This window comes from Phyllostomus discolor, chromosome 14 (assembly GCF_004126475.2).
Source record: "Phyllostomus discolor isolate MPI-MPIP mPhyDis1 chromosome 14, mPhyDis1.pri.v3, whole genome shotgun sequence".
Taxonomy (NCBI): Eukaryota; Metazoa; Chordata; class Mammalia; order Chiroptera; family Phyllostomidae; genus Phyllostomus; species Phyllostomus discolor.
In genome coordinates this window covers 45,623,327-45,638,842 of record NC_040916.2, presented here as the reverse complement: position 1 = coordinate 45,638,842, position 15,516 = coordinate 45,623,327, and the positions used below count along the sequence as shown (strand labels likewise).

Here is a 15,516-nt window from a genome sequence, read left to right as displayed (position 1 = left end):
GCAGTTCAGATTCCCTATTTGTTCTTGTGTCCACTTTTATAATTTAAGTTTTAAAGAAAAGTTTCCATTTTATATAAAGTTTCTAATCTATTAGCAAAAAATTACTCTTAATATCTTTATTATTTTTATATTTTTTCCTCTTTCTTATTATGTGTCCTTTTTTCATTCTTGATATTAACTTTTAATCTACTCAAAAATATGTCACTTTTATTAGTGTTTTGAAAAACAAATTTTGGTTTATTGATTGTTTTAATTGTATGTGTATTTTCTATTCATTAACTTCTACTCTTACCTTTATTATTTTCTTCTACTTTCCTAGTGTTCACTTTGCTTTACTTTTTCTGAAATTATGAGAACAGGGCTTAATATAATGTTGTACCTTTCATTTTTTTCCAAATACACATTTAAGAGTAATCATTTTATCTAAACCTATTTTAGCTACTTTTCACAAGTTTTAATCAGTAATTAGGATGCCACTTCCATTAATAGACCTAAGTACTTTTTCTGAGCCTATTAGTCACCAGCAACTCCCATGATTGCAGTTCTTTCCTTGAAATTCCTTCTTCAAGAGAAGAAAGCCTAGCAGGAGTGTCCAGCCTTCTGGCATCTCTGGGCCACACCAGAAGAAGAAGAGCTGTCTTGGGCCACACATTAAACACATTGCTACACGTAATCACAAAAATATCTCATAATGTTTTAAGTAAATTTACGATTTTGTATTGGGCCACATTCATAGCCATCCTGAGCCCCATCCAGCCTTTGGGCCTCACCTTAGACACCCCTGGAAAGCCCCTTTTTCCAGATACAATGGTAAGGTTAGAAATGTTCAGTGTGTATGCATTGCTATACCTCACATATTCTTTACCTGTTCATCTACAGATGAACACTTGTATTCATTCTTTAGCTATTGTGAATAATGCTGCACAAATTAGGAGTACAAATCTTTTCAAGATAATGACTTTATTTCCCTTAGATATATAACCATAAATACCTGTAATAAAATAAATAGAAGTATCTATTCTTTCCAAAATGATAAAATGTTAAGCAATTTACATATATTAAACATTTGATGATTTATAGAACTATGTAATTTCTTACAATTTGGTAACTTTCTAAAACCACATGAAAAATATTTTTTCCTTTTTTTCTTTTTATTGAATTTATTAGGGTGACACTGGTTAACAAAATTATTCAGGTTTCAAATGAAAAACATTTTTTCTAATTTGAGAGAAGACAATGCTAAATTTCAGAGGCACTGAATGACTAAACCAAGTAACATAAAAGAACAGATTACAATATCAGAAGGCATTTTTGTGTGCCAATCTCAAGTAAGACAATTCAAATTAAATCTATTTCACTTTGATTTTGAGATGCTTAATTTAAAGGTCACTTGAGAATGAGAGCAGGGGAAGGGGGAGACTAATTATTAAATATAAATGGCAAAGTAGATTTAAAAAGAAGCAGAAAAGAATATCTGTATTCTATCATGAAATGTGCTTTATTAATGAACTTGGGAAAATGAACATTAATAAAGGGCATTAATGAGGGGAAAACTTGTAGTTTTTGCCCTGTGAGTATGATACTGGCTGTGGGCTTCTCATACTTGGCCTTTATCATGTTTAGGTATGTTCCCTCTATTCCCACTTTGCTGAGAGTTTTTATCATAAATGGTGCTGGATTTTATCAAATGCTTTTTCTGCATCTATTAATAGGACCATGTGGTTTTTATCCTTTATTTTGTTTATGCAGTGAACCACATTTATTGATTAGCAAATGTTGTACCAACCTTGCATTCCCAGAATAAATCCCATTTGATCATGGTATATGATCTTTTTGATGCATTGCTGTATTTGGTTTGCCAATATTTTGTTGAGGATTTTAGCATCTATGTTCATCAGCGATATTGGCCTATAATTTTTTTCTTTATAGTGTCTTTATCTAGTTTTGGAATTAGGATAATGCTAGCCTTTTAAAATGAATTTGGGAGCCTTCCCTCCTCTTCAGTTTTTTGAAATAGTTTGAAAAGGAGAGGTATTTTCAGAGTGTTTGTTAAAATTCATCTATGACCCGTCCAGTCCAGGGATTTTGTTTGTTGGAAGTTTTTGGATTACTGCTTCAGTTTCATTCAGTATAATCTGTCTATTCAGATTCTCTGATTCTTATTGATTCAGTTTTAGAAGATTTCATGTTTCTAGGAATTTATCCATTTCATCCAGGTTGTCCAGTTTGTTAGCCTATAGTTGTTCATGATATACAGTCCTTTGTATTTCATTGGAGTCAGACGCTATCTCTCCTCTTTCATTTCTGACCTTATTTATTTGGGTCCTTTCTTGTTTTTTCTTGGTGAGTCTGGTTAAAGGTTTGTCAATCTTGTTTATCTTTTCAAAGAACCAGTTCTTGGTTTCATGGATCTTTTGTATCATTTTTTTAGAATCTATTTCATTTATTTATGCTCTAATCTTTATTATTTCCTTCCTTCCATTCATTTTGGCCTTTGTTTGTTGTTCTTTTCCAAGTTCCTATAACTGTAAAGTTAGATAGTTTATCTGAGCTTTTTCTAGTTTTATGAGATAGGCCTGTAATGCTATGAATTCGCCTCTTAGGATTGCTCTCTCAGTGTCCCACAGATTTTGGATTGTTGTGCCCTCATTTTCATTTGTTTCAAGGTATCTTTTGATTTCTTCTTTGATTTAGTTTTTTACCTATTCATTGTTTAATAAAATGTTATTTAGCTCCCATGTCTCGCATGTTTTTCAGTGTTCTTCTCGTGATTGATATCTAGTTTCATAGCATTGTGGTCAGAGAAGATGCTTGATATGATTTCAATCTTCTTATATTTATTGAGACTAGTTTTGTGTCCTAGCATGTGGTTTATCTTAGAAAATGTTCCATGTGCACTTAAAAAATGTATATTTTGCTGCTTTGGGGTAAAATGCTTGGAAGATATCAATTAAATCATTTGATTTAGTGTGTCATTTAAGGCCATTGTCTTCTTGTTGATTTTCTGCCTGGAAGATCTTTCCATTGACATCAATGGGGTGTTAAAATTTCTGGCTATATTTCTGTCAATCTCTCTCTTTATGTCTATCAAGATGTGATTTACATATATAGGTGCACCTATGTCGAGTGCAAAAATGTTATAGGGTTAGAGCTTCTTGTTCCATTTATCATTAGATGTGCCCTTTTCTTCTCGTTTGCCTTGTTTTTAAAATCGATTTTGTTGGATATAAGTACTCCTACCCCAGCTCTTTTATCTTTTCCATTTTCATGAAATATCTTTTTCCATCCCTTTACTTTTAGTTGTGTGTATCTTTCAACCTGAGATGAGTCTCTTGGAGGCTATACACATATATATATAGTTTTCTTATCCATTCAGCTACCCTTTGGAGCATTTAAGCCATTTACATTTAAGGTGATTATTGATAGATATGTGTGTAGTGCTGTTTTATTGTTAGACTATTTCTTCTGGGATTTTTTTTTACTTTCTTTTTTTCTTTTTTTAAAATATATTTTATTGATTATGCTATAACAGTTGTCCCATTTTCCCCCCTTCATTCCTCTCCACCCTGCACACCCTCTCCAACCCACATTTCCCCCCTTTAGTTCATGTCCATGTGTCATAAGTTCTTTAGCTTCTACATTTCCCATACTATTCTTGCCTTCCCCCTGTCTATTTTTCTACCTACCATCTATGCTACTTATTCTCTGTACCTTTTCCCCTCTCTCTTCCTCCCACCTCCTTGTTGCTTACCCTCCATGTGATCTCCATTTCTGTGGTTCTGTTCCTGTTCTAGTTGTTTGCTTAGTTTGTTTTTCCTTTTGTTTTAGGTGTGGTTGTTAATAATTGTGAGTTTGCTGTCATTTTACTATACATGTTTTTTATCTTCTTTTTCTTAGATAAGTCCCTTTAACATTTCATATGATAAGGGCTTAGTGATGATGAACTCCTTTAACTTGACCTTATCTGAGAAGCACTTTATGTGCCCTTCCATTCTAAATGAGAGCTCTGCTGGATAGAGTAATCTTGGATGTAAGTTCTTGCCTTTCATGACTTGGAATTCTTTCCAGCCCCTTCTTGCCTGCAAGGTCTCTTTTGAGAAATCAGCTGACAGTCTGATGGGAACTCCTTTGTAGGTAACTGTCTCCTTATCTCTTGCTGCTTCTAGGATTCTCTCCTTCATTTTAATCTTAGCTAATGTAATTATGATGTGCCTTGGTGTGTTCCTCTTTGGGTCCAACTTCTTTGGGTCTCTCTGAGCATCCTGGACTTCCTGGATGTCTCTTTCCTTTGCCAGATTGGGGAAGTTCTCCTTTATTATTTGTTCAAATAACTTTTCCATTTGTTGCTCTTCCTCTTGCCCTTCTGGTACCCCTATAATTCAGACGTTGTAATGTTTAAAGATGTCCTGGAGGTTCCTAAGCCGCTCCTCATTTTTTTGAATTCTTGTTTCTTCATTTTTTTCTGTTTGGTTATTTCTTTCTTCCTTCTGGTCCACACCATTGATGTGAGTCCCTGTTTTCTTCCCATCACTATTGGTTCCCTCTGCATTTTCCTTCATTTCACTTAGCGTAGCCTTCACTTTTTCATCTAATTTGCAACCAAATTCAACCAATTCTGTGAGCATCCTGATCACCAGTGCTTTGAACTATGTATCTAATAGGTTGGCTATCTTTTGATAGCTTAGTTGTATTTGCTGTGGAGCTTTGATCTGTTCTTCATTTTGGGCCTTTTTTTTTTGTCTTATCACGCCCCTTACGTATGAGAGGTGGAGCCTTAGGTGTTCACCAGGGTAGGGCAGCCGAGTTGCTGGGTTATAACACTGTATGTGGGAGGCAGGATCCGAGAGGGAACAATGGCACTTGCTCTGCTCTCTGTCAGATTTCAGTCCCTCTCCTGCTTCCCCCAAGCAAACTGGGCCTTTCTGGTGCTCATTCCCACATGGGTGGGCTTGTGTACATTCTAGGTCCCTGTGGGTCTCTCCAATGAACTCTCCTGTGAGGCTGGGAGTCTCTCCTAGTACCTCAACCCCCACAGGTGTTTTCAATCGGTGTTTTGAGGCTTTATTTCCCCACGCTGGGACCCTGGATTGCACTGTCTGTCTCACTCCCAAGTTTTGCCTGGTTAATCTGCACATGAATGTGGGACCGCCCAATCAGCCAGCCACCTTCTGCACAATGCCTCACTTCGCAATCCTGCCTCACTGGGTCTGCCCGTTGCCACCCCATGCCTGAGGTCTGCCAGCCACAGCCAGCACACCGAGGGTCTGTCCGCTGCCCTCTTGAGCACCCAGGGTTTGTCAGCTGCTACCTTACTCACCTGGTGCCACTGCTTTTTTTGCTGCAACCCCTCTTTGCCCAGCTTCCGGACTCCACCCCTCCTACCAGTCTGGACGAATATGTCTATTTTAACTCCTTGGTTGTCAGACTTCTATACAGTTCAATTTTCTGTCAGTTCTGCTTGTTATTTTGTTTCTAAATTTTTGTTGTCTTTATTTCTGTTGTGCGAGGAGGCATAGTGTGTCTACCTATGCCTCCATCTTGGCCGAAAGTCTCTCTTCTTCTTAAAGCAAGCACTTTAACATTTGTTGCAGTACTGGTTTGGTGTTAACAAACACCTTTAGCTTTTTCTTATCTGGGAAGCTCCTTATTTCTCCTTCAATTTTAAATGCTAGCCTCATTGGGTAAAGTATCCTTAGTTGTACATCCCTGCTTTTCATCACCTTGAATATTTCATACCACTCCCTTCTGGCCTGAAATGTTTCTGTTGAGTAATCAAATGACAATCTAATTGGTGATGTCTTGTAGGTAACTACCTGCTTATCTCTTGTGGATTTTAGTATTCTCTCCTTGTCTTGAAGCCTTGTTGTTTCAATTATGATGTGTCATAGTGTAGGCTGCTTTGGGTCCAATTTGTTTTGGACTCTCTGATCTCCTGGATTTATGTGTCTTTTTCCTTCCCCAGATTAGGGAAGTTTTCAGTCATTATTTAATCAAATACATTCTCAAGCCCTTGCTCACTCTCTTCACTTTCTGGTATTCCCATGATGTGGATATTGTTAATGCTTCACGTTGCCCAAAATGTTTCTTAAGCTCTCCTCATTTTTTTTATTCCTTTTTCATTTTGCTGTTCTGCTTGTGTGTTTTTTCCTACCTTGTCTTCCAAATCACTGCTTTGATCCTCTATTTCACCTAACCTACTGTCTATTCCTTTCAGTGTATTATTTATTTCATATATTGCATTCTTTATTTCTGACTGGTCCTTTTTTATGGTTTCTATGTATTTTTTTCATGCTGTTGAGTATCTTTATAATCTTTACTCTAAACTCTATATCTGTAAATTATTTTCCCCCATTTCATCTAGTCTTCTGGAGAATTTTCTTATTCTTTCATTTTGGGTCTCTTTCTTTGTCTTCCCATTTTGGCTGCTTCTTTGTATTTTCCACCCAAGCTGATCAGTTGTTAAACTAATCAATCTGTAATCAGCTGCCAGGCTTAATCTCCACAAGGTGGGGCAGAGTAACTCCTTTGGACAGGGCTATTGCTTACCCTCAGGCTGATGCCATGCAGAGAGAAGTGGTCTGCCTTAGACACATGGCTTCTACAATATGGGAAATGACTCAGCACAGGGATCCTGGCAGCCGTTTTTTCAGTTCTCTTTCCAGAGCCACTAAACCCAGACTCTCTGCAAGGGTCTCTAGTCTATTTGGCCCTCCCTCTGCTGGAGCCCAGGATAAGTGGCTGCAAACAAAATTTTGTTCATCAGCCCTTTATGAGTCTCTCTGAGTCTCCAGCCATCTCCTCCTGACAGATAGAAACCCTGCTGCTGTTTACAGCTGGCTGTTATCTGGATTCCTTTCTGGCTCTGGTACTGTAGGCTGGGGAGCCCATATTGGGGTTTAGGTCCCACACTTCCCAGGGGAACACCCCAGCCACTGAAATATCCCTCCAGAACTTTAGCTGCCACCTTTGGAGCCCAGCCAGCCTTCTCATACCTTCTCCATACTCTCTGCCAGTCTTATTGTGGTGAAGTGGTTTCTTCTGTCTGTCCCTGGTTATAAAGCTTCTCTCCAGCTAGTGTTCCATTGGTTATTCAGGATGATTTCTCTACAAACTTAGCTGGAATTCCAGATTGGCTCTGGAAAGAGGTTAATGTAGCCTCCACTTACTCTCCACCATCTTGGATCTTTCCTAGCACAGTCATTTTGGAAGACAGTTTGATGTTACCTACCAAGGTTAAAAATGCATGTACTTCTGGGAATGTACCCAAAGAAATGTGTAAGCATGTGCACTAGCAGGCATAAAGAAGTATCTTCATGGCACTGATCCAAAGAGCTCCAAATAACAAACAACCTAAATGTCAACCAAGAGTAGAATGAAGAAACAAAGTGTTGTACATTCATTCAGTAATATCCTAAAAATACAATAGTGAATCTACTAAAACTATTGTACATAATGCTGAATAAAATAAAGACAAAAAAGATAGCACACAATATAGTTATATTTATGTGAAGTTCAAAAACTGGGAAACTTAACTATAATTTCTAGAGTTGCCTCTAGATTCATGGTTAAAACAATAAAAAAAACAAGTGAGTGATTATAATGAGTGAAGATTGTCATTATTTCTAGGGTTAAGCTGTGAGATGTAATTTAATAAGGGAATCTGGCTCTTTTGAAGGGTTGGTAATGATGATTTTCTTGAGTTTTTGGGTCACTTACATAACTGCTCAATTTATAATTATTCACCCTGTACAGCTAAAGTTAATGAATTTTCAAAATGTACTGATTTTGCCCACCCCCCCAAAAAATATGGGATTTTATTTTTTTATTTCTTAAAAACAAAATTTTAGAAGTCTGTCAACAATGCTATTAGGCCAGAGCCCTTTTCAAGAATGTAAAGTCCAACCCCCAACATTTTTTGTAGGGTTTAGGGGACAGCAGAACAAAATCCCTATGCATTTTGTTAGCTATAATTTAATAAAAATTAATGGAGTAGATGTCCCTAGAAGATGAAAACAATAATAGACGTACTTTCTATGTAGCTGCCCTCTCCAAATAAGTTTGCATTTTGCAAAAAGTTCTAATTTAGTCCTCAGTTTTTTAAATAATTTTAAAGCATCTTTGGAAGACCACATGTAGTCATACTTTTAGCGGAACTACTACGCAGAAGAAATCATATTTGATAGTTGAGAATTACATAGATATAAAATTTTAGGCCACCACTGATCATCAGCAAAAAAAAAATTGTGGTTGTGAAATTTCAAAATCATTACTATGTCCTTGAGACGCAACCTCTCTTACCTCATTTGGAGACAGTGTCCCCCTGATCAGTGCTCTCTTTGCTGTTACTTTGCTCTGTGTGTCATCTCCTCACATTGGAACAATGTACCTCAAATATACTCATGGTTCACTCTTGAATTTATTCAGGTTTTTGCCCCAAAACTCACTTTGACATAGCCTTTCTAAACAATTTTCTCTAGAGTATACCCATGCATCATTATCATTTGTCCTGCGCATGTGTATAATTCCTTCAAGAATTAAGGCTCTATAAGGACAAGGACTTTGGTCACCATTATCATATCCTGAGCACTAGAAGTCTGCTTGGCACATGACAGATAATTAGGCAACATTTGTTAATACATTAATTTATATGAGTACACTCAGCTGACCACATTCTTTCCTACTTTTTAGAGATGAGTAAACTGAAGTTGAGAGAGTTTAAGTAATTCTTTTTAAGGTTCTACAAGCTAGAAAGAGGTAGAAATGAGTTTAAAACTATTAAAAGAGAACTATTTGATATACCCAATCCAAAAGATACATTTCAGGCAAAACTGAATTCAGCGATGGAAAAGCCTGACTCTAATAATTCAAAAAGGGTGGAGATGAACAATAATCAAGTATAGTTGACAAAAGAAATTTTTTTAAAAAATGCAAATATAATGACTGTGGGTTGACCATGAAACATGTACTTTATTGGAGAAGCAAAAGAAGAGACACCAAAGTGCTCACAGGATAGCGATCACCACTCATATTACAAACAGACAGATGACAAAGCCATGTCAGGTGATGATACTTTCATTCATCTTCTAACAAGTCTTTTATCTGTCATCTGTCAATCCAGGTGGGAGATTAGGGAAGATGCAGTCTGTCACCATGGCTGAAAGGAGGATGATGGAGTCCTGGGACTAAGAAGATCCTGGATCCTGTCGTTTCGTGGTCCTGATGAATGTTGGTGCAGTTACTTGCTCTTGGGTGGACACTCCTGTTGGCAGGGTGGGCACAGTTGAACAGGAGGGCACTTCTGCTGGCATAATTGAGGTGGGCACTGCACAGGTGGGCATGAAGGAAGTGGACATGGCTCAGGGCACTTTGGTAGGGGGCAAGGCTCAGGGCACTTTGGTGGGGGGCAAGGCTCAGGGCACTTTGGTGGTGGGCAAGGCTCAGGGCATTTTGGTTGGGGGCAAGGCTCAGGGCATTTTGGTTGGGGGCAAGGCTCAGGTATCAACACAGGAGGTGGCTGGCAGGGCTGCTTGCACTGCTGCTGCTGGTAAGACATGTTTCCTGGCTCTCAAGGGATCTGAAATACAAACAGACGACAGTGTTCATAGCAGAGACAGTCCTGTTGGTAGAACAATTAGATGAGCCATCAGCCCCTCCAGTCTCCAAAGACACTCTTTGATCCCTAATGCAGTCTTTATGATTTTGTGTAGCTTTTTCACTCCTCTCTTTTAGCAACTCGTGCCCTCAGCTCTTCAATCTTTTCTGACTAATCTCTCAATCACTTTCTAAAGATAACCTCTATGCAGGTGCTGTGTGAATACAAACATTATCTGGAGAAAGACCCAGTATTAAAATTTTAGCCAATCCAAAAAAAAAATCTCTACTCATATCTCCCATGAGGCCCTGGTTGCTGCCCTGACCCTGGTACTGAACTCAGAAAGGGATGCATTTGGAAATAATGTGGAGCAGGTGACAGGACAGCATCTTGTCTCTCTTACTCTCCTTCAGTCAAAGATTGAACCTCTGACTCCATTTCTCTTACCATCTTCAAGATCATTTAGCAAATACCAGTTAAAATGTACCCCCCAAACCTCATTATCTTCTTTTCCCTATACATGAGCATTAATTGGTTAAGTAGTCACTTCTGCCCCCCAGGTTAAATCCTCACACTATCCAAATGCCAAAAAAGACCTCTAATAGTTGTACTCACCAGAGGCTCCAAAGAAGATCTACAACTGAGTGTCAAGAATATGGCATCAGTGTGGTAGAGAGTCCTTTTATAAGGCATCCCCACACAGGGAAACATCCCAGGACTGCAGTGATGTGCTGATTTCCCAACCAAAATACCATCTGCATGCAAACTCAAAAATGACTTACCTCACTCATACCAATATCATGAAACTTCCTTGTGTACAATACTCACCTCTCACCAGGAAAGTGCACAATGATTCACCTGGGATCTGGTCTCACACTCCCCATGCCAGTGTCATGTGGCAATTAGGGAATATGAGAAATTAGTTGATAACTGTGATGCTCTTCCATAGTCAGAGATGATGCTCCCCCCCTACCCCACAGTTTCTCACACACCCAGTACATACAACTTAGAACCCTGTTCAAAAGCTGTCCAGCAGCCAATTTTCTTTCTTTGACAATAGAGACTTAGGTATACTAACCCTGTAGCCTGGCCATATATTAACCCTCACCTACTGTTTTTTCTTTACAACTTAACTTCCCCTTTACCATGTCTTACTAGTCTTTGGGCATTCCTTGACAGGGCTTGACCAGTCTTATTATCTTGTTTTCCGAGGTGCTAACAGTCCCACACTTGGTGTGTTTTCACATGGCTCCATTAATGACCTTAAACAGGACAGCATCATCTCTCAATTTTCTAGGCCATAAGAGTCACAGGCTGTACCTGAAACTAATGTATGTCAATTGAAAAATTAAAAAATGACAAAAAAATTTTAAAGACACACAGTCTGGGGCCCTCCCTAAACTCCACATTTATATATTCATGCACTGACCTAGTTTCTATGGTCCTCATCACCATGAGTGACTTGTGATCTACTAGAAACCCAAACTCATCTTCTTTCATTTTCTTCAAAACCAATTCAGTGTTTGGGCTGCATCCATTTCCACTCAGACTCCCTAGATACCATGTGTTGCTTCTTCCTACAAAACTAAGGCCCTCTGTTTTGAAGTAGCATTTACTCAGATTTTCTTAGTACACTCAAGAAAGGAAGCAGCAAAGCTATTTATCCTATCATTCAATTCATGGGTATTTTTACCTAAATATATAAAATATAGTTGACACAGAATCTATTGATAGCTTCTTGCTATTGTTGAACCACAGTAACACTTCAGCTAACATCATTCACTCTGCCCACTGGGGAAGACTTGATTGTGTTGACTATGCAGATATCAATAGGGACCACTATGGTATGACATTAAATATTTCCTAAACTCCCTGATTCAGTTTACATAGCTGTAAATTAGAGATAAGAATGAAACCTGCCTCAAAATTTTTCTGCAAAAACTCAACAAGATGCCAATTATATAGTAGATTTTCAAGAAATGTGAGCTCTCTGTATACCTGATAAGGAGTTAATTTCCAAAAGAAAATAAGAACTTATACAACTGAATATGAACAAATATTAATAACCTTAATTTTAAAAGGGACAAAGAACTCAAATAGACACTTCTCAAAAGAAGACGTATAATTGTCAATGGGTACATGAAAAGGTGATCAATGTCACTAATCATTATGGAAATACAAATCAAAACCACAGTGTGATATCACTTTATACCTCTTAGCATAGCTAAAATCAAAAAGACAAAAACAAATATTGGTGAGGTTGTGGAAAAAAAGGGAATTCTTATACAATGTTGGTGCCTTATAGAAAGTAAAATGATGCAGCTACTTTTGAAAACAGTATGGAAGTTCCCCCCAAAATTAAAAACAGTCAACAATACTCAGCCATCCCACATCTGAGTATTTACCCAAAGAATTTAAATCAGGATCTTGAAGAGACATTAGTATTTGCATAATCATTGCAACATTACTCACAACAGCCAAATGTGAAAACAGCTAAATGTCCATCATCAGATGAATGGATAAAGAAAGTATGGTATATACATAGAATCAAATATCATTTAGCCTTAAAAGGAAAGAAATCCTGCCATATGAAGCAACATGGATGAACCTAAAAGACATTATGCCAAGAGAAATTAGCCAGATGCAGAAAGACAAATATTTCATGAGTGTCCTTCTGGGGGATTCCTCAAATTCACAGAAGTGAAAAGACAATTGTCATTCCCGGGCTAGGGGGGAAGAGAAAACAGTTTCTAACCAACAGATTATATAAGATACATAATCTATAGATCTGCTGTACAGCGCCTTGCCTATATACAATACTGTATTATACACAAAAAAATATCTGCTTTGTGCATAGGAGCATAAACCTCATTTACATGTTCTTACCACATAAAAATATTTTTTAAAAGAAAAGAAATACAAGCCCTAAGAGTTAAAAAATGAATAGCAATTAACATCACAATAACTCATCAATAAAGTCAAATATGTCAAAAATGTTATAGACACTGGTACTGTGTAGAGTATGACCTGTCTAGTTAGGCACCTGGCTCTAACCACCTTTCTTCTAGCTGACATCACTGCTAATTAGAAAGCTCCAGTCTGATAGCACCTTCAGTGTCCACACCTTACTAGTAAGAAGGGTCCTCCCTACTGTCTGAGGAAGGATGTCATGCCCCTGCTCTTTACTCTGAAGAATGCTGAGCAGCAATGTCTCAAACTTGATTGGACTGTAATGGTACAAAAAATAAATCAGTGACCTAACCAGAGGATTTAAAGAGGTCAGAACATCTTGGGGTTGAGCCCTGCTCCTAATCTCTTTCCCAGCAACCCAGAGGAACAACATGAGGCCAGCTGGTCCACCCTAGCACTCTGAGACTGAACCATAGAGTCATCTGATGACTACTAGGAAACTGACATCTCTCACAGATTCCAGAAGGAAGACTGATGCTCTTGGGATGCATGAAGAGCTTTCTCAACATTTTTTCTTTGTTTTTTATGGTTTTTTAAAATTTAATCATTATTATATTTTTCCATTACCATTTAGTCCCCTTATATCGCCTGCCCCCCACCAGTCACCACACTGTGGTCCATGTCATGAGTCCTTTTTCCTTTTTGCGACATTCTTTTTCATGTTGAAATCCTAGGAACTAGAGGAAGTACCTGCTGAAGTAAGGCAATTATCTAAGGATCATGTGATTTAGAAGAGTTCTACTAACTGAATTTTAGATTTCTTTTTCTTTTTTTTTTTTGCCTCATGAATTTTAAATAAATTCCAAAGTTATTTTAGCAATGAATTACTTGGTTTATTATTTGCATTTGATAAATTGGAAGAATGAGGTTGCCAACTTTAGAAAGGGAGATGATTATTTCTTTATATAAAAAGAAAATGACTATAGGACAGATGATCCTTGTTTTTCACAAATAAGGGATACTTGAAGAATTCTGTGCAGATTAAATTTCTGAAAATCATGTACTATCTACACGAGGGCTTGCTATTTAGAGACCGGTAATAGTGGTTATGTAGGAGAGGAGTTGAATATCGCTGTATGTCTGTATTTTACCACTTGAAGTTTTATATCATGCATCTTGTTTACCTATTTTAAATATTTAAATATCTTTAAATAAAACATATAACTATATATTAAATAATTAATTATAAATAATTTATTTGAATAAAGAAATCTTGGAGAAAACATTATTTTAGCAAGTTAACATGGTATAAATAAAACAATTAAGGGTTTTTTTGTTGTTTTTTTGTTTTTTTTTTCAATCCTCAAAAATGGCAGATGTGTATACTGCCACCATTCACTTTTATTTATTTATTTTTTATTTTATTTTATTTTAATCATTGTTCAAGTACAGTTTTCTCCCCCCTACTCCCATTCCAACCCACCCACCCAACCCTTCCCCCCCATTACCCCCCACCCCTAGTTTTTGTCCATGTGTCCTCCAAATTTGTTCCTGTAAACCATACCCATTCCCCCCTGAAATTCCCTCTTCTCTCCCCTCTGGTCACTGTCAGACTATCCCCTATTTCAGTGTCTTTGGTTATATTTTGCTAGTTTTTTTTTGTTTTGTTGTTTAGATTCCTGTTAAAGGTGATATCATGTGGTATTTGTCTTTCACTGCCTGGCTTGTTTCGCTTAGCATAATGCTTTCCAGCTCCATCCATGCTGTTGCAAAGGGTAGGAGCTTCTTCTTTATTTCTGCTGCATAGAATTCCATTGTGTAAATGTACCATAGTTTTTTGATCCATTCATTTACTGATGGGCATCTAGGTTGCTTCCGGTACCTAGCTATTGTAAATTGTGCTGCTATGAACATTGGGATGCATAGGTTCTTTTGAATTGGTGTTTTAGTATTCTTAGGATAGAGTCCCAGTAGTGGAATTGCCGGGTCAAAAGGCAGATCCATTTTTAGTTTTCTGAGGAAGTTCCAAACTGCTTTCCATAGTGGTTGTCCACAGCCTCTCCAACGATTAAGTTTTAATTCAGGCTGTTTGTCTTAATTAGGTGTGTAAATTCAAGCAATTGTCTTAACATTTCTACAGTTCTCAGTTTCCTCATTGAAGAAATGGTGATAATAGTATTTCTTTGACAGACATTTTTGTAAGGCGCAAATAAGGTAATTTAAATAACAAGCCTAGTAAACACAGACAACTCTTGAAGGCTGAAAATCACAAGGCTGAATGACCTGGTCCAAAGTTCCTGACTTGCCAAAAGATTTTGACAGTGCTATTTAGAGGAATCAGAGAAATGAAGAAAGGAAGGAAGGTAGAGGGGGAGAGAATAAGGGAGTAGAAAAAAGAGGAAAGGGGAAAGAGATCATTATATTTTTCCAAGGGCCATTTTGATGTATTCAATTAAACACATAGCCTAGTTCATTATGTTCACAATAGAATTAAAATTATTTTCATCTTGAATAATACTAATAATAATAAATGAAAATGTGCTGATACTAAATAATAAGCTTTTCAGTTCCAGAAGATATAGAATCACAAAACCATAGAAATCAAAATGAACAGAGACTCAGAAATAATGGAGTTCAACCTTGCTTCATTTTATTACTGAGGGAAGTGGAGCCCAGAGAAATGAAAAGTGCAGTGTCTTTGAGTCACATCTGAGAGTCAAATCTTACAAATCTAAGTGCATCAGATTTTCTGTTACCTTTTTTTAAAAGATTTTATTTATCTATTTATTTTTTAGTATATGACATCACTGTTTTTATTATATACTTTTCCATTATCATTTATTGCCCTCATACTCTCCTTCCCCCCACAATTACTACACTGTTGTCCATGTCCATGAGTTCTTTTTCCTTTTAGCTCAGTCCCTGGACCCCCTAACCCACCACCCCATAGCTGTCAGCCTGCTCCATGAATCTGTCTCTATTTTGCTTGTTAGTTCAGTTTGTTCCTTAGACTC

At 37.3% G+C, this 15,516-nt stretch overlaps 1 long non-coding RNA gene across 1 annotated transcript; it reads right to left on the bottom strand.

The window, feature by feature from the left end:
• Nucleotides 1–8,947: 8,947 nt before the first annotated feature.
• LOC118498090 lies at nt 8,948–10,262 on the bottom strand. The gene is made up of 2 exons (XR_004900620.1): nt 10,208–10,262; nt 8,948–9,574 (listed from the first exon to the last, which is right to left on the bottom strand). It is a non-coding gene; the product is annotated as an uncharacterized LOC118498090 (long non-coding RNA).
• Nucleotides 10,263–15,516: the final 5,254 nt, after the last annotated feature.